At 37.6% G+C, this 22,024-nt stretch overlaps 1 long non-coding RNA gene across 2 annotated transcripts in view; it reads left to right on the top strand.

Annotated features, from left to right (window-relative positions):
- The first annotated feature begins 2,801 nt into the window (after window positions 1–2,801).
- Window positions 2,802–22,024, top strand: part of LOC124078795 (uncharacterized) — a 91,609-nt gene continuing 72,386 nt past the window's right edge. For both annotated transcript variants that reach the window (XR_006847056.1, XR_006847055.2), the window contains exons 1-2: window positions 2,802–2,897; window positions 14,036–14,245. This is a non-coding gene — a long non-coding RNA (uncharacterized LOC124078795). The remainder of the gene's footprint in view (window positions 2,898–14,035; window positions 14,246–22,024) is intronic.

The raw sequence follows: 22,024 nt of genomic DNA, 5'->3' as shown, positions 1-22,024 counted from the left end.
CCATGACCTTAGGGAAGCTGACCTCTATGTCATGTAAATGTTTTTAGATTGTGACATCTGCTTGCATTTGGCTAACAAGAAGCCCTAGCAGGAGATGGAGAATGGAAAAGCCCATGTGGGGTTCGGATCACTGTAGCTCCCAGCTGGCAAGGTGGAGAATCAGCAGTGGCAGAAGGGCCATAACCTCTGTCCAGCATTCCTCCCGGGCAGGCATTGCTCTGTCTGGCTCCTGATGCGGGTACTCCCTTTACTTTTTCAGTTTGAGATGGAGTAAGAGAACTCTTGCTAGTGCTGTATCATCCCTGTTGGTTTCCTAAACCCTGCCATGGATTGTAGATAGACTTATCATTAACCTCTCTTTAATTGCCTCTTTTAGTTTACATCCACTTCCTGTCAGGACTCTGCATCTCCAATTCAACTCAACCCATAACTATTACAAAGTACAGAAGATACATGATGGATAACACACAGACTTGAATCTGGCCATATCCCCAGTTTATGTGCTTTTATATTCAAAGAGAGATTTTGATGTTCTTATTTAAAGCACATATATTAAATAATATATGTGAAAATAATCTTTTAGCAGAAAGTATCATGCCTATCTATGAGTTTTCTCACTGAATGCAAACATATCTCTAGAAAAGGAAAAGGGCATCTTCTCATATGATGGATTTTTAGGAGGTTGCATTCCAAGCAAGAATACTGTCAAATAAACACAAAAAGGAGGATATAGTAATAATATGCTTTTAGAATAAAAAGTTCATTAATTGAAAACCAAGGGCTTGATCTGTCCTGGTGGAGTGAGTTGACCTGCCAGGGAAAGCAGATTCCAGGTCAGTGACTAAGATCCACAGAGGAAAATATGACTTGAGTTAAGCTCAGCTTTTTGAAAAAACTTGATAGTACTATTACCACGAACAATAATGTCTAATGCTTACTAAGTGCTTATTACAAGCTTACATGTGGTAATATATTTAATTTTCATAAAAATCCATAAAATGGATGCTATTAGTGTCCTTTTTTTGTTAACAAAAAAACCCCTGAGAAGTGGAAGAAGAAATTCACCCAATATAGGAACATACATAACGTGGCTTCATATACAAGTTGGTGGTTTTATAGCAGCAATAAGAAAAAAATACTGTTGATTCAACAAAAAATACTTGATGGCCGATCATGACTGTTTGCCTTCTCTCTATCATGTGATCCACTTGTCTGCATAATAAGAATCATTCAAAAATAGTTTTATGTCAAGACTTTCTCTTTCTCTTTCATTTTAAGAAGTCTTTCTCAGCAGTTACAATAGTATTATTTCACAAAGGGAGAGAAAAGAACTCTAGGATTCCTCTGAGAGATATTAAAGGAAGACGTTTTGAAAAAGAGAGGGGAATTGGCTTTCTTATAGTTATAATATTAGTCTGAAAATCATTTTTGAAGCAAATAAAGGACTCTTAAAATAGAGATCCCATTGTCCACCACCTTCTCCAGCCTGGCCCATGTCAACCAGGAGTCTAAGATGGTTGAGGGACAAAGACAAATATTTCAACCTAAGCTTACAATAGTAAACCAACTTGAGGAGCTACTCTCTTTGAGAAGCTGTGAAATTTCCTAGATGTTTAAAATATGTTACTTTGGTTGTTATTCATTGCAGTCAACTGTGACTTTTGCCTAGGAAGAAACAGATAAAGTTGTCAAATTATAGCCCTAACTGTGGTTGGGCTGCATTGTTTATCCTGCAAAGAGAAGAAGGGAGGGGCCAGATGCTCTGAGTTCTGGTCTGTTCTGACGCTGAGCAGGCCCTGGCCCTGTTCCCAAAGTCTGGCTATGGATGTCTTTTGGCCGGGCTATCTTGGAGATCAAATGCATTCCTTCAGAAGATCTCTTCCTAACCTCCTAGGATTACCCTGCATTTCTTGGACTAAAGTTCAGACTGTAGAAAGCGCATTTCCCAGAGAATGGAGAGTGTGAGATACATCAGAAGAAAAAAGGAAACATGCACACACACACACACACACACACACACAACACAGGAATGCATGTTATGTGAGATCATTATTAGGAACTTGAACGATTTCTGATGGAAAATTCCAAATTCCCTTTGAATGACTGCCTTGGGGCATGTCCTGTAGGAAACACTGGACTTATATATAATCTGTAGTTAACTGTGCTTATGATTTCCTTTGAGTGTTTATAGGTGGGAGTTGGGGTGTGGAATGTACAAATATCATGCAAAAATTGCAGGAGGGTGATTACTTCCTTTGCCTATTTACTCTCCGGAAGGCCATGAAACTGCAGTGGCATCTCTGGTATGTATGGAAACTTAAGCTTTTACCTTTATTTAACCTCAGAAGCTAGGTCTGACCCAGAGTCTGTCTCATACAGTTACTGTGACAGGCATTTGGAGTGAGTTTAGAAATGTGGGCACCATATTTGTGGATAAGTTTAAAATCTCTCTGTACCAGTCACATCTTCCTTGACCTCTTTTATCCTTGACAGTAAAGAAGAAAAACTGTCTCTGGAAAGGAAACCCAAAAAAATGCCACTGGATCAGTTTCTGTTAGTGTCTTTTGGTTTGTCATTGTTTGGGGACTGTGGCTGTGGAGAAAATAGGCTGAAATGATGAACGTCCAGTGCTAATGAGGCCGAGGTTCAATGGCCTGGCTTGGCTCTTGGTGGCTGTCATAACTCTGACCCCATCTGGCACAGTAGAGTCCTTTCCCATCAGGGTTATGGGATTCTCAAATCCCACAGGGGCCAAAGGGGTGAGCCTGGCGCTTCAATCAGGTGACTGAATTTGGGTGTGAGTTCAGCTGCTCCTGATACAGCCAGTTATTGGTGAGGAGTCCTGCTTCCTCACATGTTGAAGTTTAGATATTGGAGAAGTATGCTGAGGCAAGCAGGTAAGGCAGGGTTTATTTAAAAAGGGGTAACATAGACATCTCCCACGAGGGAGAAGGGGGCCATAGCTGGTATCCTGGTATCCCAAGACGGGAGTTGTTCTGCCCTTTTTATATGTCCTAGGCTTCCTTTGTTCTCCTTCCTGAGTATGTGACTAGGCCCAGGAATGCTCAGTGGGATGGCCAAAAGGTAAGAAACCAGTGGGCTGAAGGGGGAAGGGCAGGATGGAGCAGCCCAGGCCACATTAATTAACAATATTACAGCTCCCGGTAGGAAGGGGCAATTCCTGGGACAGGTTACCTCAGCAACAGGTTGGAGCAGCGGGAAGTTCTTAATAAGGGTGGAGGAAGGGCTCTGAAGGAATTAACATTTCAGTCCCTCAGGGGACAGTCTCCAACTACCTGGGACTCACTCAAAACTGGCCTGCCTCAATCTCAATTTACTTATCTATACTGATTGCCTGTCTAGTTCTGGCTTCACTCTTTGCTCAGAGTAACATGTTTAGGCTTTATCTGGGCCTCAATTTTCTTTTCTAAAGGGCTTTGGGAAATATTGCTGATTTCGTTAGTTGAAGGTTTAGCCCACATAGAGTAAGGATCACAATTTGCATTTCTTTCCCGTAAAATGTCTTAGAATCCAAGAAATTATTATTGATTCATACTGGGCCTTCAGAATAAATCCAATGGTGGCAAATATCTTTAATATTATCAAGTAGTAATAATACTAGCAATAGTTGAAATAGCAAGAGTTCTAATCACAGCAGTAGTAGCTCTAGTGGGAGAAATAGCAAAGCCTTAACATTAGCCAACAGCATGACACTTCTGGAAAGGCTGGCGTCAAATTTAATCCTCACAACAACATCTGCCACAGGTACTGTTGCTTTATTTAATTCATGGCTGAGAAAACAGAGAGAAGAAGTTGACCAAGGCTCACAACTTATAAAATGACAGATCTAGGAACTGCTAGTTGGTTCCAAATTTAGTGTTAGCAGCACTCCTGCATAGATTTGGACACTTGGTGTTTCTAATAAAAATAACCCTCTATATTATCCATTTGGCTACTGTAGAGTAATTTAACAGATGCAGATTTCTTTAATTTAGAAAATAAGGAGGTAAATATTTGAAGAGCAGAGAAAGTAGAAATAGAGTATGAGTCTACTTGATTACTTTTCCTCATTACTGGCCTCCTACCATCCAAAAGTTTCAGAAACACAAACTATAAAGTCACCCAGCACTTATATTCTTGGTGTCCTCTACAAACAAGATAAGTAGATTGCCCTGGGTTTATTCATCCTTGTTGGGAAAAGATCTAATTTGCTCCTGTTCAGATTTTGGCTTAAAGCTGGTTCCATTTAAAGGGTAGATTCGTAAATTGACAAACTGAAAGTACAAGGGACCCTCAAACTAACCGCATTCTTGAGTAAAAGCACACATACCTCTTGCTCCTTTCATTTGGCAAGGATCAATTTTACCTGTGGTTCTTCGGTCCTTTAGGGCATTATTGATCCAGCTTCCTGCTCTACCAGGTCTTTACTCAAAGCTGCCTAGCAAAACTTTCCTGTCTCAGTAACTGGAACACCAAGCAGGAGGCAATCTATTGGAAATGTTGAGTCATGTGGGGCCTATCTTTTAAATCAGCAGTACTGGTGCTATGAGCTGAATTTTTTTCCCCCAATTTTCTTACGTAGAAGGTCTAGAACTCGACAGGACTGCCCCTGGAGATGGATCTTTCAGAAAGTAAGGTAAATGAGATCAGAAGGGCGGATTCCTGATGAAAAAGGATCCATGGCTTTGTAAAAAGAGGAAAAGAGAGAGAACCTTCTGTCTTTTCACATGAGCAGGAGGGGCCATGGGAGAATATTTTGAGATACACAGTGAGATTCAGCCTCTTGGAAGCCAGAATGGGTGCTCACCAGAGACTGACCATGCAGACACCCCCATCTCAGACTCTCATCCTTCAGACTGCGAGAAAATATGTCTCTGTTGTACAACCCACCTGGCCATGATATTTTATTAATTGCAGCCCAAGCAGAGAAAAGACAACATCAGAGATATTTTATTTCTTATATGTTTTCAATTCAATATTTTTGTTTTGCTTCCCTTTTTCCCTTTTGTTATTATTATTTTCTCCTCTTGCCACTCTTGTTTATTTCTTTCCTTTTTCAATCCTTAGAATTTCCTTTTTCAATTCTTAAAGTTAGACACAATGACCTGACCTTGAGATGTCTAAACTGACCTCATTTGGGGACAGAGTCCACCTGATTTTTAGTCTTTACTGAGAACATAGTAGGTAACTTTTATTTCTGTGTTTTCACTCTTTCTTAGGAACTTGTTCTGCATCACACTGTCTATTCCTCAATACTTTTGCCCTCCCTGTTCAAAATATTCAGAATCTGATGTAAGGAAAGGACTGTTCCTTTCTATGTATACCCACTATTCTGGATAAAAACTATCACCAACATAAGAGAATAGCACTTTCTCACTGCAGAAAGAAAAATCCTTTGCTCTTGGTTCTGCACTGAATTGTGTGCCTGTCTCCCCAAATTCACATATTGAAGCCTTAATGTCCAGTTCCTCAGAATGGGGTTGTATTTGGAGATAGGAGCTAATAAGAGCTAATGAAGTTAAAATGAGGTCCTCAGGGTGGACTCTAATCCAGTTTGATTGATACCCTTATAAAAAGAAGAGATTAGGATGTATAGTGATGCAGTGGAGATGAAAGCATTCAGATTCATGAAAAAAAAAGTTCCGCCAAGAGATTGTGAGAAGGTGGATATTTGTAAATAAAGAAAAGGATCCTCTATTTCCCCACATCCTCCAACGCTTATTGTTGTTTGTCTTCATAATAGCTGCCATTCTGACTGGAGTGAGATGGTATCTTAGAGTAGTTTTGATTTGCATTTCTCTAACTACTAGAGATGATGAACATTTTTTTCATATATTTCTTGACTGATTATACATCTTCTTCTGAGAAGTGTCTGTTCAGGTCCTTGGCCCATTTGTTGATTGGGTTATTTGTATTTTTGGTGCTTAGCTTTTTGAGTTCTTTATATACTCTAGAGATTAGTGATCTATCTGATGTGTGAGGGGTAAAGATTTGCTCCCAAGATATAGGCTCTCTATTCACCTCACAGATTGTTTCTTTTTCTGAGAAGAAACTTTAGTTTGAGTATATCCCGTTTATTGATTCTTGATTTTAAGTCGTGTGGTATAGGAGTCTTATTAAGTAAGTTGGGGCCTAATCCCACATGATGGAGATTAGGGCCTACTTTTTCTTCTATTCGATGCAGGGTCTCTGGTTTAATTCCTGGGTCCTTGATCCACTTTGATTTGAATTTTGTGCATGGTAAGAGATAGAGTTTTAATTTTATTTTGTTGCATATGAATTTCCAGTTTTCCCAGCATCATGTTGAAGGGGTTATCTTCTCTCCAAAGCATGTTTTTGGTGTTTTTGTCTAATATAAGATAATTGTAATTTTGTGGGTTAGTCTGTACCATTGGTCTACCAGTCTGTTTTGGTGCCAATACCATGCTGTTTTTGTTTATTGCTCTGTAGTAAGGTACACTCATACATTGCTGGTGTGACTGCAAGTTGGTGCAGGCAATATGAAAAGCAGTATGGAGATTCCTTGGAAAACTGGGAATGGAACCACCATTTGACCTAGCTATCCCTCTCCTTGGAGTATACCCAAAGGACTTAAAAACAGCATACTACAGGGACACAGCTACATCAATGTTTGTAGCAGCATAATTCACAATAGCTAAACTGTGGAACCAACTTAGATGCCCTTCAGTAGAGGGATGCATTTTTTAAAAAGTGGCATATATACACAAAGGAATATTACTCAGCAATAAAAGAGAATAAAATCATGGCATTTGCAGGTAAATGGGTGGAGTTGGAGAAGATAATACTAAGTGAAGTTAACCAATCCCAAAAAGACAAATGCCAAATGTTTTCTCTGATATAAGGTGACTGACTCATAGTGGAGTAGGGAGGGGGAGCATGGTAGGAATAGAGGAACTCTAGATAGGGCAGAGGGGTGGGAGGAAAAGGGAGGGGGCAGGGGGTTATAAATGATGGTGGAATGTGATGGACAGAACTATCCAAAGTACATGTATGAAGACATGAATTGATGTGAACATACTTTATAAACAGAGATATGAAAAACTGAGCTCTATATGTGTAATAAGAATTGTAATGCATTCTGCTGTCATGTATTTAAAAACTAAAATAAATTAAAAAAGGACATTTTATAATGTACATATAGGTTTTTAAATATGTTAATATTACTTTTATTAATTCAAAAAGCTTTATAAATTATGAATGTGTAAAAAATAAAATCAAAAAAAAAAAAAAAGAAGAAAGAAAGAAAAGAGAAAGAATGAGAAAAGGATCCTCTAGAGAAACTAAATTTGTGACACCTTGGTCTTGGACTTCTAGCCTTCATAAACTGGTAAAATCATGTTGTTAACTTATGCTGTTGGAGATATTTTGTTATGGCAACTCTAGCAAACTTATACATCCCTTTCAATGCATTTGGAATACTATGAGAGATGGTGCATATGTAGAGGAAGGAAAGCCCGCTCAGCACCACTGTCACAAGAGCAGACAGTGGCAACTTACTCTAAGTTAGTTTTTGATGGACAAGTAAAATTTTATTCTAGTTTAACTCAGAATCATAAAATAAAGTTAGATATTCTTTATTTCAATTTCTTCATTTTATATGTGAGGAAATGGAGGCCTAGATAAGGGAATGGCTCATCCAAGACTCCATGTTAGTGACAAAGTCTCCACTAGACATCAAATGTTCTGACTTCCAGTTTTCTGTTCCTACTGTTATGGAGCTGGGGCCTTCCAAGAAACTGAGGCAGCACGAAGAGTCCCTCTTACAATCAAGTCGGAAGGATTTCAGACATGTCAGAGTAACAGGAATGAGTCTATTGAGGGGATAGAAAAGTAGAAGGGGACACTCAAGGGAGAGAGTGGGTCCTTTCAGAAGACGGACAATGTGCCTTTCCTGCACTCGAGTTTTATTGGGGATCCCAGAGATCCCAGAGAGTTTCCAGAGAGTCTCACCCAGGTGTACCTCTTTTCTTTATTTCTTGACAGTAGGGTAACATTAGACTTTCAAGTCCCCTCTCTGATGACAATTCTAGGTCACCTTGGCCCATGATGATTGGTTTTAACTGGATTCTTTTTTTTCCACTTATATATTTGAAGTTTATTGGATAACAATTGATACATTCATATATATACATTCATTTTTTCTACACGTATCCCTCATATTTAAATAAATGTGCTTATCTCAGTCATAAATTCTTATATACTTTATGGTTAGGAGGAACTATCCTTAGCTCTCAGAATTTCAGGATCTGTTCACAAAAATCTCCTCCTTCAGGGTAACTTGGGTTCCTCTTATCATTCTTTTGGGCCTGCACTGCTCCTACAGTAAATAGGTAGTTTGCTGAGGAATATGACGTCTCCTGTCTACTGAGGTCAGGCAGGGCTGCAGGTAAATTGTTTCTTAGAACAGGAAGCATATGGAGGTCAGCACACTGGGCCCATTTTATAGAATTATTCTTTTAACCTCATGTTCCTACCATGCTCATCTCTCTGTTTCCTAATACTTCTACCATACAAAGCATTTTATCTTGTTTTTATATTTTTAACATCAATTTTATCATTTTTGCTTCTAACCTTTCATTTCCCTGTACTTATCTTTAAAAAAAAAAGTTATTTTATTTGTTGGTTTGAGACAGAGTTTTATTGCATTGTTCAGGCTGGTCAAAAACTCCTGGGTCTCCAATAATTAGTATTGCAGGTGTGTACTGTTTAAAAATATTTTTATTTTCTCCTAAGTACTTAATTTAGAATTAATTTTCTCTACCTGGGTTTACCATCTTATAAACTAAAGGACTTGTGGGGAATTGTAACAAGTTTTTCCATTTCTTGGATCCTTTAACTCAGTTAATAAATAAATTGTGGTAGTTTTCACCTATACTTTACAGCTCCATCAAAAGGTTGATTTTGCTTAAATTGCCAGGCACATTTTTCTTTGTAAAATGTACTAAATTTTTAATTACAGATCTTAATGAGATTATGGTCACTGTCCTTGAATTTCCTTAGCTCCTGTATTACTAAACTTCCCCCCCCCCCAATACATAAAAGAAGGTCTTTAGCTGTTTCCATTTTTAATTCTGCTTTCCTGAGCAACAAAAGAGCTTTTATTATACCCTCACAGGGCCTGTTGATGCCTTATGAAGTCTAAGGATGGCTTTGTCAGATAAAGTCTTGGCACAGCCTCAAATAAGTACTCAATCTTCATATGTTGATGCTATGTATAGACATGTGTGGTACTTTGTAGGCATTTTGAAGACCATCTCTGATCTTTTTCAAATAAGGTAGTTTAATCTCAACATCAAGTTGAAGTAGTAAAGCACCCCTTTCAATGGTTAAAAGTGGGTTATATCAAAGGCTTATCAAGATGATGAAAGTGTTTCTAGAGAACAGTACAAAGCCTTGACATACATGTTTCCATATGCCATGCACATTAAACATGTAGAAGTTTCCCAGTATGAATAATACAACTTCTACTTTGCACATGATCAGATAAATAATGAGAAATTATAATGACTGGTTCAAGGACAAATCTGCAGAGAACTGAATAATTTTGTCTCTAACACCTCTCTTTTATCCTCCTCTGTGTTCTTCCTTGCATGTTGTATCTCTGTACCAGTTAGGAGATTATTTCATCTACAAAACATTTGCTGAATTTTTTTTTTAGGATATAAGAATATAAAAATAAACTTAAATCAAATTAACAGTGAGTTCCAGGTACGAATCAGATATTTTAAAATCACTAGCTGCTTATTTGGTTCCATCTTTAAACTAACTTGTGCTATTAGTACAACTTGGGTTTGTCATGACTTAAAGTTTTGAGCTTAGTTATGACCTACAGTGCTCTGTGTATAAGAAATATGGCACCCACAGCATTTCTGAGCCTTTCCTACTGGTCATTAGGGTCCATTTGACAATATAATCCAGCCTAGAAATGTGGAAAGGGACTGATAGAGTAGAGGTTAATAGCTTTTCAGGCCTGGCTTTCAAGTTTGTCTTTCTCAAGTAAGGCAAGCAGCCTGAACTCAGTAAGGCCCATTCCTTCAGTATTAAGAAAGATAGAAAGGAAGGAAAGAAGAAAGAAAGAAAATAAGAGAAATAATGTATTATTGTCATGAGCTTATTAGAAACATCTAACAAAATAATATATGACTCAATATTAAGAATAGAGAAAAGAAAGACAAATATCTGAAAGAAAGAAAAAAGATTTATAGTATCTCTGCCTTGAGTTTGTTAGAAACATTTAATAAAATAATGAATGAATCTGGCTTAGTACACAGTAAACTTTTGCTCGAGAAATTTACCATTTTAAAATCAAAGCTAACAAAAATAGTCAAACTTTCAGATGTTTCTTGCCTCCATTATGAAGTCCAAATGATTTAGCTGAAAATATTAAATCTTTCATAATCTGGATCCGTTTTGCCATTGCAGTCTCATCCGCCTCCACTGTCATCCAACTTTCATTCTAGGCACTGTGAAATGGCCACCACCTTTGCCCCTTATTCTTCTGCTCATTCACATATCCAATTTCTTTATCCCACTGCCATTTATTGAAAGGCACTGTCCTTGTCCTATAAAAGCCATCACATTTTTTTTCAAGAAGTGCAACACAAAAGGGTTTTGCCCTATGTCCCCTGTATCTACACAACCTTCAGTACTTAATTATATCTTATTGTCCACACACCAAACTCTCCCACTAGACTTCAAGATTCTGAGAGTAGATTGTCCATTTGATTCACTTTCACATTGTCAGTATCAGGAACAGGACCAGGTACAGAGAAGACACTCAATGACTGCTAGATCAAATTCATTAATGAATCCATAAATCATTTTAGAGTACCTACTATACTTTGTGCCTGAGTAATGTCTTTGACAACAAGCTTTGTCTATGAAATATTTAAAGTTCATTGAGGAAAATCTTAAAAAGCACTTTACTGAGAGGCTCACTATGAAGTACTCAACCCACTTCCTGAAATAGCACAGATGTTCAATAAGAAGTAATATGTCCAAATCTGAAATGATGAGAGCTGTTCTTTCCCTTTGTGGGAACTGTCCTAAAACTTCTGAGAAACTGTTTACATAAGGTATGTAAAATCATATGTAAATTAGGGGCAGTGTCAAATACCTATAATCTCAGTAGTTGAGAGACTGAGGCAAGAGGACTGCAAGTTTTAGGCCAGCCTGGGAAATTCAGTAAGACTCTGTATCAAGAACTATGTAATGTTTTGAACAGCCAACAATAAAAAATTAAAAAAAATAAAATAAAATAAAAATAAAAAAGGACTGGGGATTTGGGGAGTAGCTCAGTGACGGAGAGAGTCTGGGTTCAATTCTCACTGCTGAAAAAAATAACAAAAGAAAGAAAGAAAAAAACATATTTGGATAAACAGATTATTTAATCAGATTCATTCTGGCCCTATGAAAATTATCTATATCTTATGAAAATGAAATTTAGTTAGAAAATCTAAAAGGATTGTTTTCAGTGTGAGCTATTCCAACAAACTAAAAACATAAGAATAGCAATTATCATAGAATAACTTAAAATATATTATATAGATGGTAATGACTCCTTATTGCATAAGTCCCCTCTCCACCTGGGAATACACTTTGAATCTCACTAAACAATGCATAAAGCTAAATAGTTCCTTGGAAGCTATTTGTCCATCATTCATCAGTAACTAAAAATCATTGAATTGGTTATATATCTTTATCACTCAGGTTTCTGTAGAATCAATAGGACATCCATTGATTCATTAATTCATTCATCATGAATCCATTTGAACTTTTTAGATTCTTATCAGAGAGAATGTGCTTGTTGCATAATTCAGAAATTTTGTGCTTAAGGATTTTTTTATTTGCTTTTTATCCCCAGACACTATAATTCTTAAAACTAATCATTCCTTTTGTTCCTAGACTGGATTTTAAAGTTGTATTTCCAACTTTATCTTCACCTCTTTACCAACTTTAGGCTTTGTGAAAATTTAGCTTGACATCTTTCTTTTTAGATGAACCCTTACCTTGTGTCTTTCCTGGTGTGCTCATCTACTTCACAGTGCACTTTATTTACCCTCTTACCCTGCTTATGCCTGTTTGCAACATTACACAAGTTTTAGAGGGGGAAAAAATGGAATACGAATGAGAAATAAAAATGAAAGTTAAATATTTTCTTCGGTTCAGTATTTATTTTAGTAATAGAATTTACATAATTTAAATTTTAATTTAACTGTTAAGGAGATGGTAGACTTTTTCCAGTTTCTTGCATCCACACAACAGTATAAATTTTTGAGGGCAGAACCAATGCTAATAAAGTAAAACTTGTGTTATACTCAAGAATGTACAAATTTTTAAATGTGTGATACTTTGCTCTTTATATATTTCTTTCATTCATTTACCATTAAGTTGTCATTAATTTCTCAGTCGATTTATTCAGTCAATAGAACCAGATATCTAATACTAGGGAAGAAGTTTAGATTCTGGAAATAAATTTTTTCTGCACATAGATAAGGAGGAAAAAAAACCAGAAAAGCAATAAAAAAAATATAATACAGCATGTGTCAGGCATTATGTTAGAGAGAATTACAGACTGGGGGCAATGTGTTCTAAACCCAAGATGGAGTGAATGTAGCCTGCAGTCATGTTTTTAGAGTTTGGAAGAAAGAGAAGAAAGAAAGTAAGAAATCATGAAAAGACACTGTAGGGAGACATAAAGAGACATGAGAATAGTGTCATTTTTAGAATTATAAATCAATATCAGTGTGGTGGTTGAATGTTAAAATATATAGGTGGATGAAATATGAGGTTTTTCCAGGACAGAATATGTCCTTCCAAGTTTGGCCTTTATTCTGAGGAAACCAAAGTTCTAGAAAAATGTTTAATTGGGAGACTGATCATCTCACATTTAAGTTTGACATCTCCTCTTGTATATCCAATAGTCACCTCAAATTCAACATGAGTGTATGAGACCCACCATTTTCTTCTGAAACTTGCTGTTCCTCAGGCTTCTCCACCCCAGCACCATCTCCTGACTGCTCAAGTCAAAAACTTAGGAATGTTCCCTATTTTTCTATTTTCCTTGTATTTCACAATGACTTCATCAGCCAATCCACTGAATGGGACTCCTAAACATGCACTCCCCTCCACACTTACTCTTACTTACTTAAATTCTTCCTTATTTTCCACAGCAACCTTCTGAGTAACTTAGAGTACCTTACTCAGTCTTCTTTTTGCCTTATGAATTCTAATTCTCTGCACAAAACTTATTATTTTCTGATACAGTTTGCCCTGCTTATTTGCTTTTTTAACATTTATTTTTTAGTTTTAGGTAGATACAATATCTTTATTTTATATTTATGTGGTGCTGAGGATCAAACCCAATGTCTCATGCGTGCTAGGCGAGCACTCTACCGCTAAGCCACAACCCTGGCCACTTATTTATTTTAAATCATTTTTTTTTTCTAAAATGCAAAATTCCCTGACACTAAAAACTGATCCAATTCACCAACATGTAAAACAATGTCTGGTAAATACTATGCACTTAAGAAATTTGTGTAGCCTTAATGGATGGAAATGTAAGAATCATTATCTGGAGACCTCATAAAGAATGGTTTGGAGAGGGACAAGTCAAGAGAGACAAGAGCAATTAAAAGGCTTTTTAGCAAACTCTTTTTTTTTTTTCCCCCAACTCCACTGATTTTAGCTACAGCTTGGATGGGCAGTTACTGCAAACTAGCAGCACATAACTTCAAGTGCCCCACTTAATTCAACTTTTCTGCCTCAGAGCATATTTGTAGATTAGCCCAGAATTTCAGAAAACCTAATGTTCCTAGGGCCACCCTCTCAACTGGTTGTGGAAGGGAGACAAGGAACAAAGACTCATTGACCATCCTTTGCAGGTACCATTTTAAGGTACATTTTACTTAGTTCTACAGAATCTTCCCAGTACCTTGAGCCCTTACACATGGTGCCTGTCAGCCTGTGACACACCTGTAAGTGATTTTCCTCTTTCTCTTGCTCACTCATCCAGCCTCTGCATCTCTGCTCCTCAATAAACTGGGGTCGTTGGCACAATCACAAGAAACTCAAGCTCATCTGAATTTTTCCGACCAATCGATGAAAAGAGATGAAGACTTCCAAGTACTTTGAGTCTTGAAGTCGAGAGTATTTTGAGGTTATTCAGTGGGATGCTGAAGAGTAAAAACAAGAACAAGATGGACAAACTGAGGATGATTCTCAGGTATACGTGGGTGTCATCCATATTAACGGGAAAGGAAAAAAGGAAATAAGACAAATAGTTCTTTTTTCTGTATAACAATCAAGTGCAAAATTCCAGAAAGTAGACACATGTCAATCACAGAGCTCAGAAGAACTTCTGGAAGGCAATTGTTAAGGTTTGGATTCCAGGTGTCCCACCCAAAGAGTTTATGGATTAGTTAATGCAAAAATGCTCAGAGGTGAAATTATGAGATTAGGAGAGGTAACTTTATTGGTGGAATAATACATTTGATGAATAAATAAATCGAAGGGATGAACTGGGTGGTACCTGCATGCAGTTAGTTGTGGCTGGAGGAAGTGGGTCACTGGGCTGTGTCCTTGAACTCTTGTCTCTGGGTCCTTGCTTTCACTCTGCTTCTGGGGTGCCCAGAGATGAGCAGCTTTCCTCCTGCATTGCCTTCCTTAGGCACAGAGCAATTCGTCAGGTGACTATGGGCTAAAACTTCTGAGACCCTGACCCCCGGATAAACTTTTCCTCTTCTAAGTTGTTCTTGTCAGGTGTTTTAGGCACAGGGACAAAATTACTAATGACCATAGCAACTATAGCTTCTTGGAGTCAGTATCTGCTTAAAGTAGGAAATAGTTGAAGCAAAGAAAATAAGATGCCACAGGAAATAGGTACAATGAGAGAAAAACAAAAAGAAAAAAAAGTGAAAAAGTACAACTGAGGTGTAGTTCAGTGTTAGAGCTCTTGCCTAGCATGCCCGGGGCCCTGGGTTTCATTATCCCCGGCACTCCACCCCCCAAAAAAAAGATCCTGGTGTGCCAAGGACCCCTCCGAGTCCTGGAATAAAGAGAACAAATCTTCATCTGAATGATTTCAACTATTCTGTGATACATAATTGGTTATTAATTGGATATTGTTTCACATAAAGTCACCTATGGTCAGGTATATTGAAAGCTAACCTAAGCACACATACACACTCTTCTCATTGTAAAAGACTATTGGCATTTTAATATGCTGATATACTTTGGAAATTTCAAAAGGGGGGCTATAATATGTGGCTGTTATGGTTTGGATGTGACATGTTCCCCAAAATCAACACAAGATTCAGAGGAGAAATGATTGAATTATTTGAACCTTAACCCAATCAGTGAGTTAATCCCCTGACAGGATTAAGTGGGTGGTAACTAAAGGCAGGTAGGGTGTGGCTGGGCATTGGGTGTGTGTCTTTGATATTTCATATCTGGAGAGTAGAGGCTCTCAGTCTCTGCTTACTGATCATCCTTTGAGCTGCCTCCCTTTGCCACAATATTCTGCCATGGTTTTCTGACTCAGCTTGAGCCCCAAGGAATGGAGCTGGGAGTCTATGAACTGAGACCTCTGAAACTGTGAGCCCCCAAATAAATGTGTCCTCCTCTAAACTTGTCTTTATCAGGTCTTTTAGTCACAGCAGCAAAAAATCTGATGAAAACAGTGGTGTTTACCAAGATTTATTTGATGTTTTTCTCCCTTGAAGAAACAAAGCAAATGTCTTTCAGTATTGGCAAGGATTTTTCTTTCAGTACTTGTTCTCTGAGAAGACCTCTCACCACTGTTCTTGCTCAGGGGGTATTCACTCACCACCTGAGTCCACTGATGCTCATCTAACCTGTTGACATTTCTTTGGTGTTTGCTACTGTTTATCACTTCCTCTTTCATAAGAGTCTCATTTTCTTTTGCTTTAACCACATTCTCTCATTCTCCTTTACTCATGTTCCTTTTCAATCTATTCTTTATTTAACTGCATCTTAAATGTTTATATTACCCAGGCTCTTTAATTCAGTCCCTTTGTTACTCATCAATGAAACATGGTTTCAAGATGCTTAGCTGGCTTAAGGAAATATAAGGTTGCAGTTCTGGAATCCACTCAACATTAGTTAATTCATTCATTAATTGACTAAATCTTTAATGCAATGGTCCTTTCCTATGTATAATAATTCCTGGCCCAACATGTGGCTTCATTATTCTTCTATTATATCTGGAAAGAGAATTAAGAGTCAACATATCTCTGCAGAACTGTAAGTATACTCAGATTCAATGAGTGACAAATAATAGAAATCACTCTACTCAGCTTGAGAAAACAATAGAAAACAAAAAAGATTAATTGGAGTAATTCTGTGGCGGTTGAGAGAATCCAAGCATAGGGAGGTAGTTGGGCCTTGGGAACAAATTAGAACCAGATATTCAAATGTCATTGTTGCTGTCTCATTGTATTAATGGGACTTTTGCCACCGCAATACAGTGTAACTTTTTTTTTTTTTTGCAAGAAAGCATACAACAGAAAGAATTTATTTTTCTGACTCATCAATCTACCAGTGAGCTCAGGAGATTTGTTTCAGGCTATGACTTGGGTAGGTTTTAACGGGTGTGGTGTCTGGGTTTTTGTCCATACTGGGATTGGGTTTAGGCACACACCCTGTGCTTTCTCCTTCCCCTTGGACCAAAAGGTACCTGGCACATGTACTTCTCGTGGTGACTCCCTGGAGCATACGAATCTGAACAGAAATAAGAGATGCCTGTGAGCCTCAGCCTCAAGCTGTCATCCTACCCTGGGATCTACATTCTATCCACTAAAGCAAGACACTTAACCACTCCTGACACTTATGGAAAGTACCTCAAGTGGGAGGCATGACAAAGCCCCCTGCCAAAGGGAGACCCTAAATCATTAGGGCATAGTGATCCAATCCACTATGCTCCTTGTTCTGGCCACTCATCTGGAATGATAAAGCATGGTAACATGCAGTCTGCCAGGCTGATAGCCTCAGGAATGCCTTTGACACATCCATGTCCACAAGCCCCTCCTTCTAGTCAATCACGAAGTGGTGTATGTTCTTTTATTCTCATGTCTCAGACCTTCTTTCATTTTATTATTATTGCTTGGCTTGAGGTTTTATTCATTTTATGTTATTACACAAATTTATGTAATCTTATAATATTATACTTTGTAAATTATATATAAGTTAAATGCAAATATTATTCATAGATAATTCTTCTTTTCTTTGAATTGGTGTTCCTGCCTCCAGTCTCTCTCTACTGTTATCCACTGTCTACACAAGACTTGGGTTTCATATTTCAATTTCTAAAGCATTATTCTGGAATTTCATTCCTTGTCTGAAAGAACTCTAATTACTTCTCATTTTCAGAGATTAAAATTCCTCAGTATGGAATAGAAGTCCTTTCATAATCTCCTCCCAACTCATTTTTCCTATTTGACTTTCTTCAATCACTTAACATGAACCCACACTCCAACACAAATAATCACTGGTCATTGCTGTTACAAGTCTATGTATTTATGTGTAGTGTTCACCCCTAGGACTCCCTGCAACCTGCTTACATCCTGGGCTGTGATTTCTTTAGATCTTACTCAAGTTTCACCTCTCCTGGGAAGCCATGGCTGAGTTAGTCCTCCTTTCCTCTATCAACAACACTTCATTTATCTATTATGTTATTTACCACCATACCTAAATGCTTATATTTATTTTTTCCCTCCTTTGAACCTCAAGATGGGCATTAAACATTTTAAATACCACAAATACATTTTTTTTTTAATCCCTGCTTCGAACCTATGAGATGCATATTATTATCTTCATTTTACTGATGAAAATGTCAGGTTCAGAAAACTTAAGCACCTTAATGAAACTCAATGTATTTAGTAAGTGAAAAGGATAGTGTTCAAGGCCAGGCATACATGACCCCACGGGATGACTTTAGATACTATAATTCTTGATGACATATAATTGCATATGTCTATTTTTATACTGGTATGATTTGATAAAATCAGAAACCTATTTTTATTCATTTTTGCATTACAAACAGTTAGTACTCTTGTCTCCAGATATCTGTTGGGTAAATTACAGCATGAATAAGTAAAAACAAAAGTGAAGTATAGTTGTCCCTCGGTCTCCAGAAGAGATTGGTTCCAGAACCTCTTAGGATACCCAAATCTGGGTTGTTCTAGGCCTTGTATAAAGTGTTATCATATTTGTATGTAACTTACACATATCCCCTTAATCATTCCTGGATTGCCAGTAATACCTAGTACAATATAAATGCTATATAAATAGCTGTTATGCTTCATTGTTTAGGGAATAGTAATAATAAAAAAAGTCTTCCCATGTTGACTACAGGAAGGCATTGTTTTAAAAATATATTTTTGATTGGTGGTGGGTTGGATGAGTGAATGTGGAATCCACAGATGCACAGAGGAGGGCTGATGTGTGGTAGAACAACTGATTATCCATTGATGGGTACCTGGGAGTGTAGTAAAAACAAAACAGAAAGAGAAGCAACAAACAAACACCATGAGAGAGAAAGATAAAGAAAAGACCTGGAATTAGGAGGCACAGATTGAAGGTGGGAAGTTGTAGGCTTTCTCCTAATAGACTAAGGAAAATTGCCTTTGGGATCCAAAGTCTTGCCCACCAGGATCCCAACAGGCTACTGGCCTGTATTGTGTAGTGTGTGCTTTATTTCATTTTCTTCCTGTTGTAAAAATGACTCTGTTCTGTTAGAGAGGGACAGAGTTTACTTTTGCTTTTTGAATACTGTTATGTTTATGGGGAAGAGATGGAAAAATTGGCATTATTATGCAGAACAGTTTGAAAGCCTCTAAATACATCATAAAATGCCTTTCTTTTTAGAGGTCTGATTCCTATCTTCAGATTGTAATTATTAACATAAACCCTTTAAGGCACTCTCTTGTCATCTGCACCTGAATATCCTATCTTGTTTTATCTGTGATTTTCTCCTGCCTTATTAGTTTAAAGAGCCCTTGGCTACTCTCTAATGAGAGAAAGCTAGGTTTCTGTAGTGGAGGCCATCCTCTGTTGCTTGAAGGTAGAAAAGAAAGTTCACTGGGAGGTAAAAAAGAAAAAAAAAAAAGGAAAATCAACAACAACAAAAGCACCTGGCAGACCAAATCTCTTTAACATGTTTTTACGTAACTACCAAGAACAATATGCTTGATGCCTGATACTGAATTTTATTTTTGCTTGACCAAAGTTAAAAAAAAAAGAAAATGAAATCACAGCCCCACAATATTTCCCCTTGGGGAATTAGCCTTATCTTGGTGTTCTCTATCTCTCCTGTGATCTCTAAACGCTGACAAATCTGCGAAACAACAGCTCTGGAGTTTCCTTCCAAAGCCCCAAGTTCTGTCCTTAGAGCACTTGGCCTGGGGCTAGGTTTTTCAATCAGTGTCTGCTTCCAGCCAGCGGCTTGCATCCTACTGCAAAATTTATGGAGCATGCTGATGAGAACAATGTGGCTCCCTGGGAGGATGACTGGGAATTGGCAGAGGAGTTTTGTAGGTCTGAGCTCTGCAGCTGGGCCATTGATTGTTTCTTCATCTGGTTGGACTTCAAAAGGTTGCATGCCTTGTTATCTGTTTTGCACCCCTAACTGAAAGCTACTTTGGGAGCACAAGACACTTAGAATACATAAAAGTATGTTCTGCACTAGTTTCTCCTTTGCAGAGATCACTCCTATCCAAACTTCAAGTTTCTAGGGTGACAGGGGAGAGAAGCGGATGATGTGTTTCATTGGTTAGTTACCTGATCTGTCTCCAATGTAAGTGGCCAGTAGGCAAAAGAAAAAAAAATGGTTTAGATTATATGGTAGCGAAAGCACAATTGGCACAGTGCCCACTATATAGTCTACACCAAATGAGCACTTGGAGAGGAAATCAAGTGTAGACTCTGAAGCTAGATTGCTTGGATTTAAATCCTAGCTCTAGTCTTTATCAGCTGCACCAATACTAGCAGTGATTTAACCTGTTAGTGCCTCCATTTTCGCATCTACAACACGGGGGCACTGATAACGCCTGCTAGGGATGGTGTACGGACTGCAGAAGGAAATGCATGCAGTCTTATAAGTCTTTCTGGCACACAGCCAGTGCTTAATTAATGCTGAGTTTTGTTGAATAAGAAAAATAGACAACAAGGATTCTAGACATATTTAAGTTCCATTTCCCTTCATTCTCTTATATTGTTTTTAAATTTCAGTCAATATATTTGCAGAGGGGAGAATAATTAGTTTGAAATTTGAGTGTCTAGGTTGTGGTTAGTTTTGTGCTAACTGCCTATTTCATTTTGGCCAAAATAATCTCCAAGAAACACATTCTGATCAGCATGAAGAGTTTAAATGTAAGACAGGAGGGAATGATGCTGAAAGATTTTACTTTGTCAATTGCCTGGCTCGTGTTGTCATTCAGCGTGTGCTTGTTTTTCCATTTTTGATTGGTTTATTTAAGTGCAGTTCTTTCTACAAAGAAGCTGATAAAAGACCACAAGAATTATTGATCATCTTCAGTGATACATACAACAAAGCACTCGAAGGGATCCTTAGATGTGTCCAGAGGTAGTCAGCTCCAATTAGGGACAGGTTTTGACCAAATTATAAATCAAAAATGGCATCCAGTATACTGGGAAAAGAGAGTTTGGAATCAGAGAGAGCTGCCCTGGATTCTCTTTGTGACCTTGATGTTTGTGTTCCCCGCACACTGCTGTGTTAAAATTCTCACACCTAGTGCATTGTAGGTGCTTCCTTAATTATCTGATGAACAAATGACTCTTCAACCAACAACACATCTTAGTTTTCTATGTGAGGCTTGTTATTATTTTCAGTTGGCACATGGTATTTGTTTATATTTGTGGGGTAGTGTTCAATAACTTGATACATATATAGAATGTGTGATGATCAAATCAAGGTAATTAATATCTCCACCTTCTCAAACATTTATTATGTCTGTGTTGGGAAACTTCAGGCTCTTCTTGTTATTAGAAATGTATCATAAATAGCTGTGGATTATAATTACTATGCTTTGCTATAGAACATAAAGAGTAATTCCTCCTATCTTTTTGTTTTGTTTTGTTTGTGGTGCTGGGAATTGAACCCAGGGCCCTGTGCATGTGAGACAAGCACTCTACCAACTGAGCTATATCCCCAGCCCCTAATTCCTCTTATCTAAAATTCTCTTCCTTTTTCTGTCCCCTCTAACTGTCACCATTCTCAGTCTCTAGTGAATACTATTCCACTCTTCTTTTGTGAAGTCATTTTTTTTTTTTTTAATTTAACTTTCACAAATGAATGAAAACATGCAGTATTTGTCTTTCTGGACAGGGATTATTTCACTTTATCTCATATTTTACTAACACAAGTCTTTGTGGAGATGTTTTCAAAGATATCAACATCTATTTTGTGATTTTGTGTATTTGGTTGAGTGCATTGGGCCAAAACAGAAGCATTAGAGTAGAAGAGTCAAAGAATGATATTTGAGATTTATCTTTTAAAATATTATATAAAAAGCACATGAAAAATAAATGACTTCTACCTGTTTTTTAAAAAAATTCTCATCCCTGGGATGATAGTGTCAGGAATTGGAGTCTTTGGAAGGTCATTAGGTTCTAAGGGCAGGGATGTCATGAATGGGCTTATAAAAGAGATGCCAGAGAGCTCCCTCACTCTTGCTGTTATTTGAAGATGTGCAAACAAAGTGCCATCTATGTACTGGGAACTAAGTGCTTCCTAAACACCAAATTCACGGGCTCCTTGTTCTTGGATTTTCAGCCTCCAGAAATGTGAGAAATATGTTTCTGTTGTTTAAAAGCCACTCAGGGTATGGCATTTTTGTTATAGCAGGCTTAATGGACTGAGATGGTTCTTAATTTACCACTTGCTAGCTGGTGACCCCAAAGTTTTAAATTAGTGACTTTATACATGTGCTCTCTCTCTGAGCCTTACTTTCAACATGGGAATAAT

This window comes from Marmota monax, unplaced genomic scaffold (assembly GCF_021218885.2).
Source record: "Marmota monax isolate L192 unplaced genomic scaffold, Marmota_monax_Labrador192_F-V1.1 WCK01_AAM20220418_F8-fsc00009, whole genome shotgun sequence".
NCBI lineage: Eukaryota > Metazoa > Chordata > Mammalia > Rodentia > Sciuridae > Marmota > Marmota monax.
The sequence above is the reverse complement of the archived record's forward strand: the minus strand, read 5'-3'. Positions and strand labels throughout refer to the sequence as shown.